Source organism: Rutidosis leptorrhynchoides, chromosome 9, assembly GCF_046630445.1.
Source record: "Rutidosis leptorrhynchoides isolate AG116_Rl617_1_P2 chromosome 9, CSIRO_AGI_Rlap_v1, whole genome shotgun sequence".
In the NCBI taxonomy this organism is placed as follows: Eukaryota; Viridiplantae; Streptophyta; class Magnoliopsida; order Asterales; family Asteraceae; genus Rutidosis; species Rutidosis leptorrhynchoides.
In genome coordinates, this window is record NC_092341.1 from 77,813,382 (window position 1) to 77,833,614 (window position 20,233).

A 20,233-nucleotide genomic window follows, 5' to 3' on the forward strand; every position below is an offset into this window, starting at 1 on the left:
GATATCGAATAGTTTCGATGAACGGATTAAAAGATATGATCAACTGAATTATGATTGACGTTAATTGAAATTGCTTTTGAATCTGCAATTAAGATTTAAACAACTTGTTTACAAGATTGATAAAATGGATTTTTAAATATTACCAGTCGAGTAAATGAAATCTTATATAAGGCACATCTCATTTTGGTAAACTATTGTCAAAATTGACTTTTTGAAACAACTTTGGATAACTTTTGTATGTCGATCTCGAGTATTAGGATTGTGATACACTATGACCTGACCTAGCTTAATAGACATTTATTGACCAACATATGTTCTCTAGGTTGAGATCTACGGTTATTTGGTAATCCGAGTTTCAGTCACATTTTGGTGAACAACTTTATATGCTGCTAAGGTGAGTTTCATTTTCTCCCTTTTTAATTGCTTTTGGAATCTATATTTTTGGGCTGAGAATACATGCACTTTATTTTAAACGCAATAGATACAAGTACATACTAAATTCTACACTGAGTTTGAACCGAAAATCCCTTAGCTTTGGTAACTAGTAACTGCCGGTTATAAGAACTGGTGGGCGCGAGTAGTAGTATATGGATCCATAGGGCTTGATATCCCCGTCCGAGCTAGAGCACTAGCCTTTTAACGAACGTATGCTATTTGAGAAGCGTACACGTTGGTTTGCGTGTATTATTAAGATGATTATACAAAGGGTATAAATTATATATACGTTAAGTTTAGTTACCAGGGTGCTCAATCTTGTAGAATATTTTGATAAACGTTTCTGGATGAAACAACTGAAATCTTGTGATCCACCTTTATATACAGATTATTCGAAACACTAAAACTATGAACTCACCAACCTTTGTGTTGACACTTGTTAGCATGTTTATTCTCAGGTTCCTAGAAGCCTTCCGCTGTTTGCTTATATGTTAGACAAGCTATGTGCATGGAGTCTTACATGATATACTTTATTCAAGGAAACGTTGCATTCACCAAATCATCACCATGTATCTTATCTTGACTGCATTGTCAACGGAAGTATTATTGTAAACAATTATTTACGGTGATTGTCTATATGTAGAAATCATCAGATGTTGAAAACTTTGAATTTAAATATTCATTTATGATATACCTTTTCAAAACGAATGCAATGTTTATAAAACGTATCATATAGAGGTCAAATACCTCGCAATGAAATCGATGAATGACGTGTTCGTCCATATGGATTTGGAGCGATTATCACAGTTGGTATCAGAGCGTTGGTCCTAGTGAACCAGGTCTTGCATGAGTGTGTCTAACTGATTATTGTTAGGATGCATTAGTGAGTCTTGACTATGATCGTATATGTTTTTACCAAGTTTTGCTTACCATTTATTGTCGGAAATTACTTGCTTATCATTCCTAAGTCTAGACACGTCTTACTGCATTTACTGCATAGATAGTGTACCGACAAAATTCATATCTTAGCATATCTGTTACTGTAAACTTTTCCTGACATCTTCCGAAAATTTCTCCGTAATTTACGGGATTTTGGTATTATATATACATATGTAAATTATGTATTGAGGAGTACCAATCTAAATTCTATAATCTATCTTATATCCAAAATCAATTCCCTGATTATGCAAGATGGATCATGTATCTAGTTCAAATTCCTTAAATTCCGACAGTTATTCCGATATGGATATTCACCTGAACTCTGAAGACAGTGTAACCAGAATGGATCAACCAATTAGCCATCATCTATTCTGGATGAATTGGGTATGGGTTCGTAGCTTACTTAGTCATTGGAGACAAGAAGAAGGCGATCCCTTCCATCCACCACATTGCCCTCTTGGCGAAGAACCTGAAGCACTTACCGGCGAACCTGTTCGTAATACCATTTTCTCTCTCATTTTCAGAGTATCTAGTCATGATTATATACTATCTCACATTCTAAATCTTATTCGTCCGCTCGTCCGAACCACCGATCATCCCGGTATAATAGAAGAAGTCAACGAGCTTCGCGCTCGGGTAGTGGCTTTGGAGAATATGGTGCGAAGGTTACAAACACCAGCAGCAGCAGCAGCAGCATAACCAGTACCACCATCATCAACAACAACAGTACCATTACCACCACCAACAACCACATCCGCATCCCACACCTCAATATCACATCTAAAAACTGTACTTCGGATATCAACATCATACGCACCGTAGATACCAAGGAGTGCCAACAACAATAAATGATGAAGTACTGATTCATAACTTCATCGAAGAAATATTATACGGTGATTATGTAATCTCTAAAATCTTAGAGATTATTTATCCCAGTTCTAACCGTAAATCAGATAAATAGAAGGAAGAATAGAAACCCTGACAAGAATGATGCGTAAGGTACAAGCTAGACTTGTTTTACCAACAGCATCAATAGTACCCTTAGCCTCACCAGCACAGTTAGTGATGTCAACATCATTAGAATCATCAGCACCTCTAACATCACAAGCTCCGCCAGTTCAAGAAAGCACCGTGGATATTATTACAAGTCAACAACGCGTATATTTGTATCAACGAGTTATGAAATATTAACTCATTCCCTCTGAAGAATTTATATGTATATCTTATATATATTTTAAAACCATCATAAATCTTTTCGTACTAAGCTATTAAGTATGAATTGAAAAAGGGTAAATACTACTCGGTTAAATTCATATTACTAATATGCTATGATGTACATTCTTCGTTAACAACTTAACCTTCGTTAACTACAATCTCTGTTTCAATCCAAAGAATTCCGTTTCATAATAAACCAAGTGTATTATTCAATAATATGGTTGATTTTACACTTTCATCTTCGATGCACTCGAAACTTTCTAGAAAACATCATTTGCACCTTGCGAAGTTTGCAAGAATTCCACGAATATCAACACCCTTCACCAAGGAATATCAATAAGAATAAATAATGAAGTATTGATTTCATTAGCGAAATACTCCGCAAAGATTATGTAATCTTTAATATTTTAGAGATTATTCATTTCTAATTCAAGCCGAAAATCAAATGAGCTTAATATGATATTAACTCATTAAATCTGTATTACATCTGAAGAAAATATACATACATATATTTTCATAAAAACAGTAATAAAAATTCTTTTGTACAAAGTATTAATTGTGAAATCTTTAACGGGTAGGTAATACTCGGGAAATATATAAGTTCACAATTAATATGTTATACTGTACATTCTTCAACTTTGATTCAAAAATTATTAACAATGCTCACAACGATATACAATTATTTTCATACAAATTCGATTACATATTGACGAATCAGAATCCAAGTCATAACTCTGAATCGGTGACATCATTCTTAGATCTCGACATCTTTCAAAGCTATATTTTGACTTCAAAACTGTGCAAGATCCTTTAGCGTTGTTTTTACCGAAAATAATCTTGCAATCCTTTTCAAAGTATCCAGTTTTATCACACTTCCAACCAACTTCGACTTTTCATATTAGCCTTATTGTGACTTTGATATATACGTTCTTGTTACTGGGAAACCTTTCATGTTCCACCACATTAGCAGTAAATTTACCAACAACTCCATTGATCTTTGACCTTCCGAAAAATCATAATATTCATTGAAACCCTATCATGTACTCATCCACATCTTGTAACAATAATTGCCATATCAACTACCAGGAATTAGCAATCAGTATTTTGAATATCGCAGCAATTCTACATCAACAGTTATATATATACATATAATGTATATCTTCTAGACTTACATACTTCGAATGTGAAGTTTCTGAAAAACATCCCAAACTATGAACTAGTTCTCTGAAATTGGAACAATGCTGATGAAGCAGCAAAAACTGTAAACGACCTTAACAGTCAAAAGTTTAATGATAAAGAATAGTATGGTGGTAAAGCTGAGAAAAAGAGAAGGTTTGGAACTGGAAAAAGGATTGAGCAAAGTATGAAGGAGGCTGTGGATAAATCACAAAGACTGAACCTGCCTTCAAAGAATCTAAATGATTCAGTGTCTACTGAAATCCTTAGTAAATACCTTGCTCTTTACTCTAAAACCTTTGTGGACAATATTCTTCATCATCATCATTATCTTAAATATTCTAAGATATCATCATATCTTTCATTATAAATATCCTCGATATTTCTGAAGATATTTTCATAACCATTCTTATTTGAAATCATTCATCTCTTCGCGCTATCTGTGTTATAACATAAAAGAAACTATTTTAGTTTCTAACATCTGAAAAATTCGAAAAAAATTTAATGTTTTGAAGTAGTGTTGGGAACTGAAGCATGAATTAGTATAATATAATGACACTTGATCAACGTTATTATATTACAGTAAGTCATGCTGAGTTTCTAATGGAACGTGATAAGGGTTCACAGATTCCACCCTCATCATGTGCCATGTTACACGACTCTTACATTCTAATCTCTAAACATATCAAGAAAATATTTTTCTTGATGATTCGGTCTTTTCCAGATATTCTGGTAATTTGACAAATCAAGATCGTGCCATTACAATTTCTTTCTTAGAACGTTAGTATTGTTTATCCAAAATTTCATACCTACGAATTCTGAACCATTGTTCGCTTGACTTAAAGTCGGGAAGAGAAAACGAAAGCATGAAGCTTCGAAATATAAAGGAGAATATAAAGCCCGAAAACAACCCCGAAATTTACAAACCGTGTATATCAATGCGTATAGCAATATAAAGACACGGGAGAATGAAAAACACTATAACCCCAAGGTAATGGTAGAAGAAAATAACTTCCTCCGGTGGTAGATGAAAAAGAAGAATGACAGATATGAAAGTTAGGAGTATATCAAGAATCAGAACTGGATGAAGCATTTTCACAATCTTTTGAAAGTATGAATTAAGGAAGAAGATGTAGGAGTGATGAAAATAATGAAACGGAAGTGGTTAATTTATAGCAAAATATCAGACATAGCAATCGAGGCAGATTACGCATTTAATCAAAGGAAATCTTAATTTCCTTAAAATCCGAAGAATCAAATCTTATTTAGATTATGAAGATTTTCTATTCCTTAAATTCCGGAAATCAATCGTTGCTACGTTAAGAGATAAGATGCATCTCTATTCTCCATTTCACTCGATTACGATAACTTCTCTCATACGCTTCGAGTAATTGGATTGCTTTATCCATATTATTCAACGGTGATAAAACTCTATTTATCGACTCATATACGCCATGAAAACATTTTTATTGTTAGCCATGATGACCTCACTCAAATGTCGGGAAGAAATTTCTTTAACGGGTAGGTACTGTGATGACCCGGAAATTTCTGATCAAATTTAAACTTAATCTTTGTATGATCAACATTTCTGACGCGATAAGCAAAGTCTGTAAAACTGAATCTCAAAATTTTTGAACTACTTTCAGATATTCAAATACCTTTCGGTTGTTCTCGACGATTCATGAACAATTATATGTATGTATATCTATTTGCTACAGTAAAAACACTATTTGCTACAGTAAACACTATTTGCTACAGTAAACACTATTTGATGTCGGCGAACTAGCAAACAAAAACGGATAAGGCGGCCATGAAATCGCATGGCAAAAACACTGAAAACTCATGCGATCGCATGGGGTACTGTAGCAGGCCACATACTATAAAAACTCGATTTCGTTCAGTTTATTCCTCAATCATTTTACTCCGTATATATTTAAATTATATATTATTATTATTATTATTATTATTATTATTATTATTATTATTATTATTATTATTAATATTAAGATTAATATTATTATTAATCTTATCATTATTAGTAGTATTAGTATTATTATTATTTATACATAAAATACTACGACGAGGTCATGAGCGTGTCACTTTCAAAATGGGTTTTCAAACGGGATAGAGCTAAGGAAATTAGGGGTTATAACTATGGAAGTTATGGGTAATATTCATGGGTATTATTCGCAAGACAAACCTAGTGTTTATCATCTCTGTTGTGTCTACATACTTTCCTGCAATATTGGATCACAATATTGATACGTGAGCATTCATATCTTATCTTTTATATATTAATTGTGTATCCATGTCTAGTGCTCGAGTATATATATTTATGCATGCGTGTATACTAAATTTTATCGTTAAACAGTTTATAATGAATCACTAATTAAATACATATATTACTGGTAAAAGGTATATGATATACATGTTTTTGGAAAGCTGGCGAAAAATCAATAACTTTTCATTTAGATATCGAATAGTTTCGATGAACGGATTAAAAGATATGATCAACTGAATTATGATTAACGTTAATTGAAATTGCTTTTGAATCTGCAATTAAGATTTAAACAACTTGTTTACAAGATTGATAAAATAGATTTTTAAATATTACCAGTCGAGTAAATGAAATCTTATATAAGGCACATCTCATTTTGGTAAACTATTGTCAAAATTGACTTTTTGAAACAACTTTGGATAACTTTTGTATGTCGATCTCGAGTATTAGGATTGTGATACACTATGACCTGACCTAGCTTAATAGACATTTATTGACCAACATATGTTCTCTAGGTTGAGATCTACGGTTATTTGGTAATCCAAGTTTCAGTCACATTTTGGTGAACGACTTTATATGCTGCTAAGGTGAGTTTCATTTGCTCCCTTTTTAATTGCTTTTGGAATCTATATTTTTGGGCTGAGAATACATGCACTTTATTTTAAACGCAATAGATACAAGTACATACTAAATTCTACACTGAGTTTGAACCGAAAATCCCATAGCTTTGGTAACTAGTAACTGCCGGTTATAAGAACTGGTGGGCGCGAGTAGTAGTATATGGATCCATAGGGCTTGATATCCCCGTTCAAGCTAGAGCACTAGCCTTTTAACGGTCGTATGCTATTTGAGAAGCGTACACGTTGGTTTGCGTGTATTATTAAGATGATTATACAAAGGGTATAAATTATATATACGTTAAGTTTAGTTACCAGGGTGCTCAATCTTGTAGAATATTTTGATAAACGTTTCTGGATGAAACAACTGAAATCTTGTGATCCACCTTTATATACAGATTATTCGAAACACAAAAACTATGAACTCACCAACCTTTGTGTTGACACTTGTTAGCATATTTATTCTCAGGTTTCCTAGAAACCTTCCGCTGTTTACTTATATGTTAGACAAGCTATGTGCATGGAGTCTTACATGACATACTTTATTCAAGGAAACGTTGCATTCACCAAATCATCACCATGTATCTTATCTTGACTGCATTGTCAACGGAAATATTATTATAAACCATTATTTACGGTGATTGTCTATATGTAGAAATCATCAGATGTTGAAAACTTTGAATTTAAATATTCATTTATGATATACCTTTTCAAAACGAATGCAATGTTTATAAAACGTATCATATAGAGGTCAAATACCTCGCAATGAAATCAATGAATGACGTGTTCGTCCATATGCATTTGGAGCGATCATCACACAGTAGTTCCTCAAAGGTATCAAAATATGTGTTTGATCTCATCCCAGTGTCTTTTGAAAGGAGCTGGGTTGAACCTTGCCAATAAATTAACTGCAAAAGAAATATCAGGTCTTGTACAATTTGTAAGATACATAAGTGCTCCAATCACGCTAAGATATGGTACTTATGATCCAAGAATATCTTCATGATCTTCACAAGGACGAAATGGATCAATTTCAACATTGAGTGATCTAACAACCATAGGGGTATTTAATGGTTTTGCCTTGTCCATATTAAAATGTTTTAAAATCTTTTAGGTATAAGTTTATTGATGTACAAGTATACCATCTGAGTCATTTTCTAATTTCTTTTTCAGACAAAAATCCATCTGGATCCTACAGGTTTTACATCTTTAGGAGTGACGACGATGAATCCGAAAACTTTCCTTTTATTGAGTGATTCTAATTCTACTCGTATTACTTATTTCCACTGAGCCCTATCTTTTCTATTTTGACATTCAACCATGGATGTTGGTTCCGGATCATCATCGTTATTCATAATGTCATATGCAACATTATATGAAAAATTCTCATCAATAGTTATCATTTTGTTTCGGTTCCATAATATTTTTGAATATAAATAATTTATTGCAATTTCTGTATTGACATCACCAATATCCTCTGCAGTAGGAGTATTGATTTGTGGTTCTTCTTGAACTCTTTCTTTTACCTCATTATGAGATGATTTTCTTTTTCGAGGATTTTTATCTTTGGAACTAATTGGTGTCTGACGTTTCAGACGAGGCACATTGATATTGCTCGGTTTACACTATTGTAATGACCCGACTTTTTCGACTTGCTTTTGTGATTTGTGTTTTCATGAAACGGCGTATTTGTGCGTACCGAGCTATATTATACTCTGGGGACTCCCTACATGTTGATTACTTTCATTTATATGTTAAAACGTATCATTAAGTACGTAGGATACTTAACTTAACCCTCGGAAGCCTTTATGACCGTTAGTGTTACTTGACGTTTTTAACGAACTGCGTACTGCGTACACGTTTAACTTTTGTCGTAATCGGAATATTCTGACTTTGAAATACTAATTGTTATTTTATAATAACAATTACTTGGGTTTTTGGATACTTAATTACTGATGTGCGTAGAGGTGTATACGAAATAGCTTATATTTTACTACGAAATACTATTAAATACGATACAATTTTACACAAGTTATTTATTTATTTATAGAGTAGATATACCTAAACCTTGCTACAACACTTATAGGCAGTGTACCTAATCGTACAGTAGTGTAGTTTTTAGTAAGTCCGGTTCGTTCCACGGGGAGCTAGCCAAGTTTAACGCTATATTTTTAAAACTATATATATATATATATATATATATATATATATATATATATATATATATATATATATATATATGTATATATATATATATATATATGTAGTATTATTATTATAAAAGGGGGTTTTTACCGTTTAATGACCGGTTTGTCGATTTTAAAACTTAAGTCGCAGTTAAAACCTAATGTAAAATATTAAAAATAAAACTTAATTTAAAGCGTAAAGTAAATGACAATAATTAAAGTGCGATAAATTAAAGTGCGATAAATAAAATGACAATAAATAAAATTGCGATAATTAAAAAGTACGATAATTAAAAGTGCAATTAAATAAAATGACAGTAAATAAAAGTGCGATAAAATATGAAATAAGGAATTATGCTTATTTAAACTTCCATAATCATGATGTTTGACGTGTTGATTTTAGTTTATTACCATGGGTTAATTGTTCTTTGTCCTGGATTATTTGATATGTCCATCTGGTTTTTGTCCATAACAGTCCATCAGTCATAAATATAAAGTGCGAGTGTCCTCGTCAAATTATCCTTATATCCGAAGTCAAATATTCCAACTAATTGGGGACTTAAACTATAATTACACCAATTTTCCTTGTATGTAATTCACCCCTGTTTTAATAAGTCCATTAACTATTAATCCATTCCCGTGTCCGGTTAAATGAACGATTATTAATACTTATAAATATCCCGCCCATCGTGTCCGATCGAGTGTTTGTGGTTATTTTTAGGTACGTCCAATTGTAAATCTTTATATTAAATTAACGAACTATCATTCAATTAAACAAATATAAAGCCCATTAATAGCCCATAGTCTAATTTCCACAAGTGTTGTTCTTTTGTCCAAACCCCAATTATGGTACAAAGTCCAATTACTCCGTCTTTAATATTTAATCCAACATCATGATTACTTCAATTTAAATAAGCATAATAATAACTTAGCTACGAGACATTAATTTAAAAAGGTTGAACATAACTTACAATGATTAATAATAGCATAGCGTTACACGGACAGAATTTCGACTTACACCCTTACAACATTCGCTAACATACCCTTATTATTATTAAATTAAAATTAAAATTAAAATTATATATATATATATATATATATATATATATATATATATATATATATATATATATATATAGATTGAGAGATAGATTAGAAAAAGGTGTGATTTTTCGTGCAGAATTCGATGCCTTTTATAGGCCCACGTTGTACTGTAGAGCTCCGCGAGTGCTGAACTTTTAAGCTATAAACCTTTGTGAGTGCGGAGGTCTGGAATCCAGCTCACAAATTGAATTAAACGTGGGCTGCTTTGATTAAAATAATATATAATATATATAATTAATTATATATAATATTATATTCTTGTACGTAGTTGACTTGTAATTTTTGGTCCGTTGCGTCGCGCGCTGAAAGTTGGTTCATGTCTCGGTTCCGGATTTTTGAACGCCTTTTCGTACAATTTAATATCTTGTACTTTGTGTTTCACGGCTTGTATTCTTGTAATTTTTAGAAGTTTCTCATCAATAATTTGAACCACTTTGATTGTACTTTGTACTTTTAGCTTTTTGGTCATTTGCGTCTTCAATTCGTCGAATCTGTCTTTTGTCTTCACCTTTTATTATTTAAACGAATATCAATTGTAAATAGAACAATTACAACTAAAAGCTTGTCTTTCTTGAAGGATAATGCTATGAAATATATGTTCGTTTTTAGCATTATCAATTACGCTTAGTAATTTACTAGAGCACACTAGTTAGTCTTGTTGGACTTTCTACCTTGTTGGACCTTAGCCCACCCTACACTAGTTAGTGGACTATTTAATTAGCCCAATTATAAGTAACTAGTGACCCATTAATAAGTAAGACAAATGCCCATTTATTAGAGGGAACATGCTAGCATTTTTGTCAAGTGTTATCCTTAATGTTGCATGGGATCCTAACACAAGCACCAACTTTAGACAACCATTAATCAAAAAGCAAAAAGGTGTCCCCCTTAGAAACCCACGACCTAACCACCACCACCCTCACCTCACCTCCTATAAATACTAAGCCATTTCCTCACCATTCACACTTGATTTCCATTCACAATTTACACACAGTTGTTCATTTTTTTCTCTCTGGTCTAAAGCTTGTAAGTATTTTGAATTTCTTTTCATCTTCTCCTTCTCATCATCACGAGTTCATCATCATCATTAGAAGATCAAGCTTTTTAGCTTTTGATCTTGATTACATCTTGTACATTCAAACATGAATTTGTATCCTTCAAGAACATGGAAGATTCAAGCTTTCTAGCTTTGAATCTTCACCAACTTTGTAAATCTAAATCTTTTAGCTTTAATCTTGTTATTTTGTTATAAAGATTCAAACTTGTGTTTGTAATCTTCATGTATCTTAAAGATCCAAGCTTTATGCTTCAAGATCTTCAAGAACACTAAAGATCCAAGCTTTTTAGCTTAGGGTCTCATTATTATGTTAAAGATCTTAGCTTTTTAGCTTATGTTCTCATTGATTTCATTATTTTGTTAAAGATCTTAGCTTTATAGCTTATGATCTCATTAATCTTGTAAAGATTCAAGCTTTCTAGCTTTGTAATCTTATAACTTGTGTGAAAAGGATCCAATCTCTCTAGCTTAGGGTTTCATCACTTTATTTGATTTAGATTATGTTCATATTTGTTTGATTGAAGTAAAGTTTGTAACTTTAGTTGTAAATAGAACTTGTATTTGTGTTAAGACTAAGGATATGATGTAACATTGGTTCATCATCCATCTAAGACTCTTAAATGAGTTGTGTTCTTACTTGGTCTTAACATATTGTGTGTTTATGGTTGAATCTTGGTCAAGGTGATGCTAACCCATCAATGAGTTGTACACTTGAAGCTACAAGCATCAAGGATGAGAACCGTGATGAGCATCAAGCACCAAGAACCCCACCGGAGCACTTGTTTACTATTTTTTGGGATCTGATCCGATTCCTGGACTTTTGCAAAATTGATTTTCAGCTAGTCCGTTTCGAGTAGATGACTTTTCGTTTAGGCCTCTACTTAATCCGACATACGGTTTAGGATTTATAGCCCTCCGAAAGTCACTACGCCGTTGTAACGTTGTGCTGAAATTTCTAACCTACTCGCACTTAAACCGTCGCCACGGTCAAACGAACATGAGTTAGGTTCTGAAAATTGGTCAGAGGTTAGAGGACTCATATACAGAGCCATATCCACTGACTACGCGTCTTTTCATTTTGTATAGAGGTCGTAGATGCTGACCGAAGTCAGCCTATTGTGTCGATCTCTATTCTTGTCAAACTTACTTAGCTTTTATGATGATGAATGATGATGATGATGATGACAATTAAACTTAATTTATTCATTTTTAAACTTATTGGGATAACATACTGACCTAGTGACCTTTGACTTAGGTTGACGACCTTTCGGATCGACTTACTACCTGCATACGTTTCATATCGACTTTTACTGCTTATTCACTGTGAGTTATAGCTTCCCTTTTTACTTATACTATTTTTGGGACTGAGAATACATGCGCTTTTTACGTTTTACTTACTTGACACGAGTACTTAAACTTTACATATGTGTGGGTTATATAATGGCATAAACATTCCCCTTAGCACGGTAACGTTTAATCATTGGTTTTGAACCGGTAAACGCGAATATTAGATATGGATCCATAGGGTTTGACATCCCCACTTGGGCTAGTCGCGCTAGTATTTAACGGGTGTTTGATACTTCGAGGACATACGCACTCACCAAGTGTACTTTTAGGGGGTATTACTATTACGTTAAGTTAGTTACCGGGTGCCCATAGACAAGCATATACTTTTCATACTGATTTAAACTGCTGGTTGAAGCATTGAAATCTCGTGGTCTACATTACTTTACTGATTACAAACTATAGCTCACCAACATTCGTGTTGACTTTTAAGCGTGTATTTCTTAGGTGCTTAGACGATGTTGCTTCCGCTGTTAGACTTGCTATCTTGGTGTTTTAGACTTGCTGTTATGGACCTGCTGTGTTAGATTTCCGCTGTATTACTTAGAGATGTCTCAATCATGGAACTTTTATCTTGCATTCGTAAATTATGTTATTTTCAAATAATGACTTTGTAACGGCCTTTGTGTCACGTTATCTTTTGTAAACGCTATCTTTTTATGAATGCAAATTGGTTTTCAAACAGCATGTAGTACTTGACCGTGTAAAGATCCTGTTGTTGACGAATCGTACACGATGGTTTTGTACGGGGTGTCACAGTTGGTATCAGAGCACAGGTTGTAGGGAATTAGGTTGCATTAGTGATTCTTGACCGAGCCTAGTAGGATTCGCTAATAGGACTAATCTACAACTTGATTGTTTAACTGTTTCTGCGGAACTTACTGCATGCTACTGCTTACTTTTACTACTATGTATACTTGTTGTATGCTACTGCATGCTACTATCTGTTTTCGATTGCATGTTACTTTGTTTAGTACTGTTGTTATTGCCATGATATGTACTGCTAGGATGTTGTAGTGCCTAATTACGTGCTTGCTATATGTCTTACTGACATGGAAAAGGTTATTTTTCCATGTTCAGATGTCAGACATGCTGTCCATGACCTTTGACTTCGAGAGTGACTCAGAGATGACTGTTGCCTCGCCTACCATTGTTGCTAACTCACCGCTACCCGTCGACGACTCTGGCGATTCACCTTCCAGTGGACTCGTGCTTGACCTTATGGACGTCTCATACGGAGACGAGGATCCAGAGGAGATTCCAGCACCACCCAGCCCTAGACTCCCGGGGCTGCAGCACCATCCCGGTGGTAATGTAATTCCTGGGGGAAATGAGGACGGTCCTTTCTGTAATGAGCATGGACATTGGGCTAGAAGCACCACTGATGGACGTGTTGTGCCGATTCCACAGGCAGATATCGACTTATGACCACCGACCGAGCAGATCCACCTTCAGATGATTCAGACGATTCATCATCCGATGACTCCAGCGAGGAGGATTCCGAAGATGATCCCGAGGATGATTTCGAGGAGGACCCTGAGGAGGAGCCCGTGCAGCCGCCCTCAACCCCACCGAAGAAGCGGTATCGTTTCGATGGTACCGTTATCCCAGGGATTAACGGAGGAAGACCGTTCGTGGATGCACATGGATAGTTGGTTAGGGTCACAGCCCGTAAGAGGGTCGTACCATATCCCGCCGATCCATTCGTGCGTAAGACCACCCGCACTGTGTCATATACATCTGCACTATCTACACCATCTGCACCACCTACCCCACCAGCATCCCCGTCTTCGAGAAACTGATGAGGGAAGTGCATATCCTCCGTGCTCGGGTAACTGAGCTCGAGGATCAGATGTCCCACCTGATGGACATCATTTACCCACCATCACCATAGGATTATTGTATTATATTTCCTTATGTAACTCTGGTAGTAGTTTCATGTTTTACTCATGTATTGTACGAACCTTATGCGGATGTATGCAACTTTCTTATTAATGAATAGAACTTAATGTTGTTTAAATTTTGTACAGTGTTCTATTTACGCTACTGTATGATGATTTTGTGGTATCTATATCTGGTTGCTTTACTTAATTGTGTGTTGTGTTCCATATTGGGTGCCTTATGCTATAATATTATTGAATACGGAATTTTGACGTAAGTCGAAACTTTTGTTCAGAGGAACAATGGCAAACGGAAGAGTCCCAAGGGAAACGCCCACAGCGGCACAGATTGAGGAAATGATTGCTGCTCGAATAGCCGCAGCTATGGAGAATGCCAACCCTACTCCAGCTCCACCGGCCAACCCAGCTGTTCAGAACGGGTGTACCTATAAGGAATTCCAAAGCTGAAAGCCCCACAATTTCAGTGGTACATAAGGGCCAGTTGGACTGACGAGATGGTTTGAGAAGTTGGAAGCTGTGTTCCGTGTGAGCAACTGCTCGGAAGTGAACAAAACTAAGTACGCCTCCTGTACTCTGTCGGACGGCGCTTTAACCTGGTGGAACACGCTTGCTCAGGCTAAAGGAATTAACGAGGCTTATGCTACCCCGTGGGAGGAATTCAAAGGGGCTATGATTGAGGAGTATTGCCCCCGAACCGAAATTCAGAAAATGAAAGCTGAGTTTTCGGAGCTGAAGGTTGTGGGAACCGACCTTGATGGCTATAACTGAAGGTATTTAGAGTTAGCTTTAATGTGCCCCATGATGGTTACCCCTGAATTTAAGCAAATGGAACGATACTTGTGGGGACTTCCCAAGACCATTCAGGTAAATGTCACTTCTTCGAAACCAGCAGATGTCCCGTAAGCTATGCGCATGGCGCACACCCTGATGAACCAGATCATCCGCAAAGAATCAGAGAAAGAGAAACCAGAATCAGGAGCTAGTTATGAGAAGCGTAAGTGGGAAAGCAACAAAGGGAAGGTCTTTGATCAGAACCCAGCTAAGAGGCATGAGGGTTTCAAGGGAAACAACGACTGGAGGAACCCCAACCCGAACCCTAGCTCGAACCCTAACTACAAGGGTAGTCTTCCGCAGTGCAAGAGATGCTACAAGCATTATACAGGGTACTGCAACATGGTCTGTGAAAAGTGTAAAAGGACTGGGCACATTGGCAGGGACTGCAAGATTACCACCCCAGCTGTGAAGACAAACCCTACTGGACCAAGAAAGTGTTTTGAGTGCGGTCAACAGGGCCACTTCAAGAATGAGTGCCCGAACAAGAAGAAGGATGCCGGACCAGCACGTGGGAGAGTTTTCAACATGAACGCTCGAGATGCCCGTGAGGATCCTGATTTGGTCACAGGTATATTCACTGTCAATAATCTACTTGCTTCTGTCTTATATGATACGGGTGCCGATAGGAGTTACGTATGTAGACATTTTTGTTCTAAGATAGACTGGTCGTTAGTACCTTTAGATGAGAGTATTCTGGTTGAAGTAGCCAATGGGAAACTTGAGAAAGTTGACCAAATTGGCCGAGGAGGCATAATAAACCTAGCCGGTGTGGACTTTGAGATTGATTTGATACCCATCAAGTTGGGAAGCTTCGATGTGATAGTTGGTATGGACTGGTTGTCCAATGTAAGAGCAGAAGTTGTTTGTGGAGAGAAGATTATCCGTATACCTCGCGAAGACGGTGTGCCATTGATCGTACACAGAGAGAAAGGTAGCCCAAAGTTGAACCTCACTAGTTGCATGAAGGCACAGAAAGTCATAAGGAAAGGGCGTTTTGCTATTCTGGCACATGTGAAGAAGTTAGAAACCGAGGAGAAGAGTGTTGATGATGTGCGGATTGTGAACGAATTTCCCGACGTCTTTCCAGAAGAATTGCCTGGATTACCGCTGATGTCAAAGCTAAGGGGTATAAAATACTATTAAATTTTTGCAGGAAATACTATTAAATACGATACAATTTTACACAAGATATTTATTTATATATAGAATGGATATACTTAAACCTTGCTACAACACTTATAGGCAGTGTACCTAATCGTACAGTAGTGTAGTTTTTAGTAAGTCCGGTTCGTTCCACAGGGAATCTTTTTTTAAACAAAGCTCAACGCTATATTAGTTTACTTTTATAAAAATACAAACATATATATAAGTAATATTATTATTATAAAGGGGGGTTTTTACCGTTTAATGACCGGTTTGTCGATTTTAAAACTTTAGTCGCAGTTAAAACCAAATGTAAAATAATAAATAAATACAAGACTTAATTTTAAGCGTAAAGTAAATAACGATAATGAAATTGCGAATAATAAAAGTGCGATAAAATAAACTTGCGATAATTAAAAAGGACGATAATTAAAAGTGCAATTAAATAACAATAAATAAAAGTGCGATAATTAGAAGTGCAATTAAATATAAAATAAAGGAAATTAAATATGAAATAAAAGAATTATGCTTATTTAAACTTCCGTAATCATGATGTTTGACGTGTTGATTTTAATTTTATGCCCATGGGTTAATTGTCCTTTGTCCTGAATTATTTAATATGTCCGTTTGGTTTTTGTCCATAACAGTCCATCAGTCATAAATATAAAGTGCGAGTGTCCTCATCAAATTATTCTTATACCCGAAGTTAAATATTCCAACTAATTGGGGATTTAAACTGTAACAAGATTTTAATACTTTGTTTAATAATTACACCAGGTTGTCGACTGAGTGTAACCCAAGGTTTTAATATTTTGTTATCAATTATACCAAGTGTCCTTTGTACATAATTTCACCCCTGTTTTAATTATTCTAGTGGCTATTAATCCATTTCCGTATCCGGTTAAATGAACGATTATTCGTACATATAAATACCCCGCCCATCGTGTCCGATTGAGTATATATGGTAATTTATAGGGACGCCCAATTGTAAATCTTTATATTAACATTAACAAACTATCATTTAGTTAAACAAATATAAAGCCCATTAATAGCTCATAGTCTAATTTCCACAAGTGTCGTTCTTTTGTCCAAACCCCAATTATGGTACAAAGCCCAATTACCCAATTTTAGTAATTAGCCCAACATCATGATTACTTTGTTTTAAATAAGCATAATAATAACTTAGCTACGAGACATTAATATAAAAAGGTTGGACATAACTTACAATGATTAAAAATAGCGTAGCGTTACACGGACAGAATTTCGACTTACACCCTTACAACATTCGCTAACATACCCTTATTATTAGGATTAAAATATAAATTATAAATATATATATTTTACGTATGAATGAGGAGAAGAAAAAGATCATTTTTGCGATCAGAATTCTGTTGCTTTTATAGGGATTTTTGAAACTTGGGGCTTCGCGACTCGCGGCCTTTTTGGCCTTCAAACTCCGCGAGTCGAGGAGTTTGCAATTACAGCTCACTCTGGTTTGGAGTCTTTCTTGCCGACGGTTTTTATTATTTATTATAATATATAAATAATTATAAGAATTATTTAAATATTATATTATATTTATGTGCATAGTTGACTTGTAATTTTTAGTCCGTTGCGTCGAGCGTTGAGAGTTGACTCTGGTCCCGGTTCCGGATTTTTGAACGTCCTTGCGTACAATTTTATATTTTGTACTTTGCGTTTTGAATCTTGTACTCTTGTAATTTCGAGACGTTTCTTATCAATAATTGGAACCTCTTTGATTGTCTTTTATACTTTTGAGCTTTTTGGTCGTTTGCGTCTTCAATTCGTCGAATCTGTCTTTTGTCTTCACCTTTTATTATTTAAACGAATATCACTTGTAAATAGAACAATTGTAACTAAAAGCTTGTCTTTCTTGAGGAATAATGCTATGAAATATATGTTCGTTTTTAGCATTATCAAATATTCCCACACTTGAGCGTTGCTTGTCCTCAAGCAATATCGTCTTGAAATACTAGAATCACTTCTTTATTCTTCACACTTTGTACATCAGTGATTTCTATACGGCGGTATAAACAATGGTAGTAACGATATGGTTTACAGTTCCACATGACTATAAAAATTTAGATCCATTAAGGAAATTGGATCTTTATGAAAACATTTGATCTTTTGAAAATTAAATCTAGTTTTTACCCTAGATAAGTTTTCCGGAATAACCCTTTACCGGTGTTTGCAAAATATTTTTGTGAGTTTGGTGGGTTTCAGATTTGAAAATTTTAGCTCAAAACTTGCCGTTTTGTGTCACCCACTTGCTAACCTTGTATTTGGAAAGCAACACGTCCAGTTTACTTGTCCCGTATATTACCTTTCGGTAAACTACCGTCCGGTTGTAAAGGAAAGCGTTGAACAAGCAACTGTTAAGGCAATGTCCCCTGACATGCTTTTAAATATGGTCTATAACATGTCGGACGCAATTACTATCCTTGGTAGGAGCAATAGTAAAGCTCACCCTTATGATTTTTCGGTATGGCACAAGGTCCTGTCTTTGACCACTATGCAATCACCGTTCTTACGGTTGACACCCGATTTGGTTCAGGTGACCTAATGAATTCCAGGTGAATTCCTAGGATTTTACGTTCAATGGTAATGAACGCATTGAAAATAGGGTTTTCAGAAAACAAATCGGTTTGTAATTTTGATCAAAATATTTTCTCGTTCAAGCTCGAGTTTAGATATCATTGAATTCCATGAGTTTGTAATTCTCAATCTTTAAGGTCAATCTCAAGGATTGAGTGATATCAGTCTTAAAAGCTGATTTTTAATTTTTAAGGAGATTATCCTTTCTGGGGATCTGATTCATTAGTCTTATCCAGCTAATTTGCATGGTGCCCCCCCATTGTACAAGATAAATCCTTCTCATGGTTAGGATAAATCTGACCACTTGGCGACCCTGTTTAATGCTGAGGTCCGTGGATTTCCTGCTGATTTTAGTGATGACTTTTCTAGATTTTTCGTCAACCTACAGCTGGTCTGGACGACAACTTCATGACCTAAATCAAGAAGCGCGTGTCTTTTTCGGAAGACTTTACTTCCTTTTAATGATGGAATTGATTCATCGTGTAGATCCATCTTTTCTTTTCTTTCATCGGGTAAAACAGTTTAGTTTAGTCCAAAGCAAAAGTATTTTCAGTTATTTGTTACAGATATATGTGACATATGTTTAAGATAACTTGGTAAATTTTCCCACACTTGGCTTTTATTTTCCTTTTTATCGTCCTCTATTCCATTTTAAATGAATTTTAACATTTTAGTTTGTTTCTCAATTTATGTCCTTTCCGAGGTAACAATAATTTTGGTGTTAAAACCTAGTTTTATCGTTCATAAATATGTATAAACATGATTTTGAGTTCATTTAATTGAAAATTTTGAAAAATTTTACTAGAATTGGGTAGTTAGTATATAAGACTAGGGCCGTTCTTTTTTATCAGAGAGCACTAGATTCTAATACAACTACTGCTTTACTAGTATTTTTAATGGTAACCAAGTGTTTAAGATAAAAATTTTAAAATCCGAAAGAATTTAACCCCTTCCCACACTTAAGATCTTGCAATGACCTCATTTGCAAGAAATCAGTAACAATTTAAATTATTGAGGGTGATTAGTGTGAAAATGATTAAATTTTTACCAAAGTTTCCAAATATATTGGCGTTTGTTTGCTGAATGATAAATGGTGCACATCATTTGTTCATTCCGTCTTGTTGTTATTTCACATATATTTTGCATCTTGTCGTCAAAATTAGTTGCTTTTGCTGAACTTAATGCCAGTCTTTGAAAATGCGTTGTTTTACCCTGTTGTGTACATAAGATAAACTGATAACATATATACATATTTTTGAAGTTTGGTATATTACCCCACATTCAAAAATTATTAAAATCTAAGAATAAAAGTTAGATAATTATAAAAATGATTACAATATTAACAAAAGTATTAAACGTATCAATAATTACAAATTACAAAAAAAAAA